Source organism: Bos indicus, chromosome 14 (assembly GCF_029378745.1).
Source record: "Bos indicus isolate NIAB-ARS_2022 breed Sahiwal x Tharparkar chromosome 14, NIAB-ARS_B.indTharparkar_mat_pri_1.0, whole genome shotgun sequence".
NCBI classification, from domain to species: Eukaryota; Metazoa; Chordata; class Mammalia; order Artiodactyla; family Bovidae; genus Bos; species Bos indicus.
The window spans coordinates 74,163,977-74,169,967 of NC_091773.1; the positions used below are offsets into that span (position 1 = coordinate 74,163,977).

General features: G+C 42.7%; 1 long non-coding RNA gene across 1 annotated transcript; it reads left to right on the forward strand.

Annotated features, from left to right (window-relative positions):
• Nucleotides 1-414: 414 nt before the first annotated feature.
• Nucleotides 415-5,545, forward strand: LOC139186973 (uncharacterized). The gene is made up of 2 exons (XR_011570675.1): nt 415-1,079; nt 5,420-5,545. It is a non-coding gene; the product is annotated as an uncharacterized lncRNA (long non-coding RNA).
• The last annotated feature ends 446 nt before the right edge of the window (nt 5,546-5,991 follow it).

Sequence of the window (5,991 nt, forward strand, 5' to 3'; positions counted from 1 at the left end):
AGCTTCCTCTTTTCCAATCAGTGAGCCACTTACTAGAGGTCTTTCACTGGGTCTCTGTATGAGTGATTATTTACTTTGAATTGTCTAAGTAAGGTCTTGGTTCAAAATCTGGGCTGGATTAGATTTCTCTGCACCTTCTTGTATGATTTTTTTTTAAAAATTGATTTTCAAGGATGTGGAGTATGGGCAGAGGAGGAAAGACATAGGAATGGAGAAAGACATGTCTTAAGTCTGAAAAATATGATACGCACACCAGAAAATGTGGAAACGGAGTACATTTTGAAGGACAGACAGGAAAGGGCGTGGTCAGCTGTCCTCAGCGCTGGAGGCCGGGGAGTGATTGTCTGGGTGCTGTCTCACTGCCTTCCTCCAACACTGCACACTCTCTCTCCTGCTGCTTTTAATAGAGGACTGATTTCAGGGAGAAAGTAATCTTGAATGAGATATTAAATAAAAGGAAAATATTCTTCAGAAAATTCAAGAATACACAAGATAACATAGATACTCACCAAACACTAATTGAACACTGATTATATGCTGGACTCTGGGGATACAGTTATAATAGAGACAACCCTGCTCTCAAGGAGCTTATCAGTCAATGAAGGACAAAAGTAGTAATAACAGCCGTTTATTAAATGCTTACACTATGTGGAGCTTGTTTCCACTTGACGTAATCTTCACAGCAACTCTATGATGTAGTTAGTAATATTTTCACTTTGGAGATACGGCAGCTGAGGGACGGAAAGGAGAAGTAGCCTTTCTAGGGTTCCACAGCTGGCAAGCGACAGAACTGGAAATTTGAATCCAGGGAGTGGGATATCACAGTGTTGACTTGGCCCTGTTTTCCTCCTCAACAGTGCTTCCCTGATGGAAAGGAGGAAGACGTGACATTGAATGCCGTGTACCAGCATTGCGGTGGGTTCTGGGGATTGCTGGTGTGTAGGATTCACTGCGAAGATGGAAGCCAACGGAAAGGCATGACGCAGTTGTCTCAAGTGGAAGTACATGTTGCGAAAGGAGCTTGGAGAAAGAGGTGGTTATGAGAAGCCTCTGTAAGAGTTGATGCCGAGCCTTGATGGGTGAGTAGGGGCCAAGCAAAGAACAGAGGGAAGCACCCTCCAGGCAGAGGACGCTGGATGTTTGAATGCTTGAAAGAGCATAGTTTGCTGAGAGAATGCAAATAATCTGTATAATACGAGGCAGGGGCTACAGTAAGGACTAGGAGAATAAGAGGAGAAATGGCAAAGCTGACTAGGCCAAGAGGAGATAGTGAAGTCTATTTAGTATTTTTAATGTTTTATTGTTTCTTCAAAAGTGAAAATTTTATTTTTGAAAAGGATTTAAATAGTGTATGATAATATATAAAAGTAAAACAAGCAAAAATCACTTGAAAGTCTTCTCAATCTGAGGTTACAACTGTTGATCCTTTACTGGGCATCTTTCTATACTCTTTCTCTCTATATATGTAATTTCATGCAAGTAGAAATATACTATGCACATTGTTATGCAACTTCCGCCCATTTTTTTGTCAATGATGAGAATCTTGGACTTTATTCTAAAGAGCATTAGTGATTTTCAATGAGGAGATATCATAATAATATTTGTAAATTATGAAAAAACACACAACGGTATTGTACAGGGTCAACTTGAGGCAGTGGTGGTGGGAACACCAAAGAGCCCAGGGAAGGAATGATGGTGATATGAGTCAGGCAATGGTGATGGGCTGGAAAAAGGGAGGCGTCCAGATGGCACAGGAGTAAGCGCGGCGCGCTCTGCGATTGTGGAGGTGGAGTTGTCAAAAGGAGGGAGGTGCTGAGGAAGAGAGACAGAGGAAGAGAAATCGCCAGTGATTCCCAGGTTGCTGGCTGGGAATGTGTGGGTATTAACCAGCAGTTTGGAATGCCTGTGGGATGTTCAGGTGAAGAGAGCAGGTAAGCATTTAAATATACAGGACTGCAGCTCAAGGTAGAATTCAAAACTGGAGATAGAATTCTGGGCATATCATCAGAGGTTAAAGCTAAGAGAGCTGAGGACTGGTGACACAGGCCAAGCAGGAAACGTTGAGTGGGGACCTTGTTTTGTTCAGTGTTATATTCTCAGAACTGCCCCTAGCATGTAGCAGGGGCTAAGTGTTTCTTGAATGAGTAATTAAATAATAATAAACGTTTTTTCTATTTCAATAGGGAAGCTTCTTATTGTGGCAGCATAATGTTCCACTGAGTAAATATATTACAACTTGCATATCCGTTTTCTTATTTTTCCAGTTACTGATAGCTGTATGAAAACCCACCCCAAATCTAGTGGCATAGGAAACCACTTTGTTATGCACACAGATTCTGTGGGTCAAGGATTTGGAAAAGGCACAGAAGGTTTGTGTATTCTCCACAAAGTTTGGGACCTTAGCTGGGAAGATTTTTAAGGCTGAACTAATCTGTAAGCTTGTTAACTCATTTGGCAGTTTATTCTGGCTGTTAACTGAGGCCTCATCGGAACTGTCCATGTAGCATCTTGGGTTTCAAGAGCTAGTGTCCGGAGAGAGCCAGGCAGAAACTGTATTGCCTTTTATGACCTAGTCTATGAAGTCACAAGATGGCATTGCTGCCATAGTACAAACTAACTCAGTTTCAAGGGGAGGGAACGCAGATCCTATTCCTCAGTGGGAGGAGCGTCCAAAGTCAAAGTCACACTGAAAAGAGCTTGTGGGATTAGAGCTGTTGTTACAGTCATCTTTGGAAAATGCAATCTGCCACAGCTCCCCTTTCTTCCTCACTATTTGTTCATTACGATAGCCCTTTCTTAGCTTTCCGGTCAATCATGTCACAATGTCAACAACACTAAGTAGGTAATTAGCTAAGACCCCCGTATTGTTCCTGTAAGGTAAGGGAGTTAGAGAAGGTGAGGTTTGGAAAAAGAACCAGACTAGCACTTTATAGGAACAGATCACCTTTAATGAGGCGAGAAGGGGCAGCAATCAGATTAGTGAGCTGCCGCACTAACCCAAGAAAAGAGTGAGTATATATAGGTATATATGTGGAAATCTGCTGTCTTAGGGGGCCTGTTCTTCTCTGAGTTTGTTCCCAGTAGTTACCTCTTAAACGCCTGGTGCAAGGAATTCTGGAGACCGGCCAGAGGCTGGACCAGCTGGGAACTGGGTGTTATCAGCCTTAAAGTCCATTTTTTTCCCCTAGGTGAGAGGGTTCTCTGTTTTGCATAGAGTGGTGGGGAGGACAGGAAGGGAGTTTTAACTCCAGGCTATTTTGAGCCGTGTAACTTTCCTTCAGTTCCCCAACGAACTGAGAAGCTAGTATTCCCCTTTCATCTGATGCATAATTTTACACTTAAGTTTTGTGTTAGTTACCATTAAACTTAATTATCACTCAATACACATTTATTGAGAATCTGCCATTTTTCACTCTAGGCAATTGGGATAGATTGAATATAATACAGAAAAATGGTTCCTTCTCTCAAGAAGTTTATAATCTAGAGGAAAAAAATAATTAGAGATGTCCATAGTAGGTGTGGACTTCCTGGCGGCTCAGACGGTAAAGCGTCTGTCTGCAATGTGGGAGATCCGGGTTCAAGCCCTGGGTTGGGAAGATCCCCTGGAGAAGGAAATGGCAGTCCACTCCAGTACTATTGCCTGGAAAATCCCATGGACAGAGGAGCCTGGTAGGCTACAGTCTATGGGGTTGCAAAGAGTCGAACACGACTGAGCGACTTCACTTTCACTTTCATAGTAGGTGAACACAGACTTCTATTAGCTTGCTCCTCTATCAACAAGCAGAGAAGGCAATGGCACCCCACTCCAGTACTCTTGCCTGGAAAATCCCATGGACGGAGGAGCCTGGTGGGCTGCTGTCTATGGGGTCGCACAGAGTCGGACACGAATGAAGTGACTTAGCAGCAGCAGCTACCAACAAGGATGCATGCATGCGTGCTAAGTTGCTTCAGTCGTGTCCGACTCTGTGACCCCATGGAGTGTGCCCGCCAGGCTCCTCTGTCCATGGGATTCTCCAGGGAGGAATATCAGAGTCGGTTGCCATGCCCTCCTCATCAACAAGGAGAGGTAGGATATAATTTGTTTTCAGGGTATTGAGTCCAGAAAAATTGTGTTTAGTAGCTTGCTAGACTCCAGACAGGTGCGCTGCCAGCGTTCCCCAGTCCCGGCAGTCTGATGACCTCTCAGAAAAGGAAGTGAGCTAACTGAAGAGTGACTTATGCTTTGTCAGTTCATGCTGGTTTGGAGTGATCACTGCTTCCCTTTTCCCCTTTTTATAGATCTCATTCTAATTTGGATAATCTTAAATAACTTTCTCACGTGTTTAGTAGTCATCCATATTTCATTTTTTAAAAGGTTCAGAACCCCCTAGAATCTCTCTGGAGATACTAACATGCTTATTTTAGCATTTTATTCTATGTTCCTATATTGTGCATCCTCTGGGGTTAGATGTATTCACTGAGTTTGGTCCTTTTATTTCCATTTTCTTGGTTGTTTTATCGTATTTGTAGACAAAACCCTAACTTTGTAGCTGGTGAGTAAGAATTCTTATTGGCTTGACTGGAAGCTCAAGTTTGGATTAAATCAGCTTTGACTTAAGTGGGGACGTGTGGCAGGAAGGTGGGCTTTCATTTAAGATGTGGATATGGCTTGTCTCAAGGATATGAAGCTCTCTTTTGCCAGTGACAGAGTCCTGATTCTCTGGATATGTTGTCCATTTTGAAAGCCTCTTGCGTAAAAAAAAAAATCTCACAATTCAGCCTAAGGCAACAGAGCTCTGCCTTTGCTAGCTACCTGGCCCCTGGCCAGGACTCTCTTCTTCTTGCCAGCTTCTGCTTATTTTGATTACAAGGCTTTTGCAGAATTCTGCTGGGACAGCTTGTATTTTTGAAGTTCTTTTTCATGAGTCAGGACTTGCGGATTGCTTATTCCATTGTATTTTGGCATCAGTATATCCCAGAAATTTCTCATTATTTGGGTTGACTGTCCATAACTCCCTTCTGAATTTTCTAAAAATTTTTCTAAATATTTACCCTTTTAAAAATATTTCTATCGGTTTTGGGAACAGAGGTAAATGCATGTATTCAACCAGCTCTGGTGGGAAGCCCTGATTTCCTTCTTTGGTGACCAGCAGAGAGTGCTACTGGGAATCACAGCAACCTCTCCCAACGTGTTTCTAGAAGACATCGATTTCTTCGTTCTTAAATTAGGGCGCGCGTGTATCCATGTATCTTGCATCTCTCCCATTCTCTGTAGGTTTTCAAAGATTGCCAGCGGTCCTTTGCTGACACTGACAATTCCTTTTAGTGCCCTGGAAAGTATTTCATGGGGACACTGAAAATAGCTAAATGGTCTTAATACTCCTCACCTATTCAAATGAACTTCAGTTCTCTCTTATATGTGCTTGTTTTATCTTTTCAGGTGTTGGAACTTTTCACCGAAGATCTTCTTATTGATTAGAAAGAAGGCGGCCAGACCGAAGTTGTATAGTTCTACATTTCCCCCCTGCCTATTAAATATTACACCATCACCACTAATAATAAGGAATTGCCTTTGTCCTTATTATCTCTGACTTTTAATTTTTTCTCAGGGATAAACTCATTTCAAGCTTTGGCACTCCTGGCATTGGTCACAGAGGCCCGGCCATGACTCTAAACTCGTTCTTGATTTTTACCTCTGCCGCCGTCTTGTGTACCTGTTCTTTTAAAGTCTGAGGGCTTGAAACGACTCCTTGTACCATCTTAGCAGCTCAAGGGCAGTAAAGGTAGAAGGAGAAACTAAAGGCCAGGAAGTAAGAAGTAGGAGTAAATCACTGGTGACAAAATACAGGCAGTGTGAATAATAAATTCTGAAGCATTTGCTGATAAAATATCATGTATGCAATAACTCCCCTGCTGAGGCGCTGGGTCCCACCCGTCACCTCTGACTTGTGTCGTAATAACTCTGTTCTACTGACAAGAATGAGTCATCTAGACCAAGAGGCTTCACCGTGT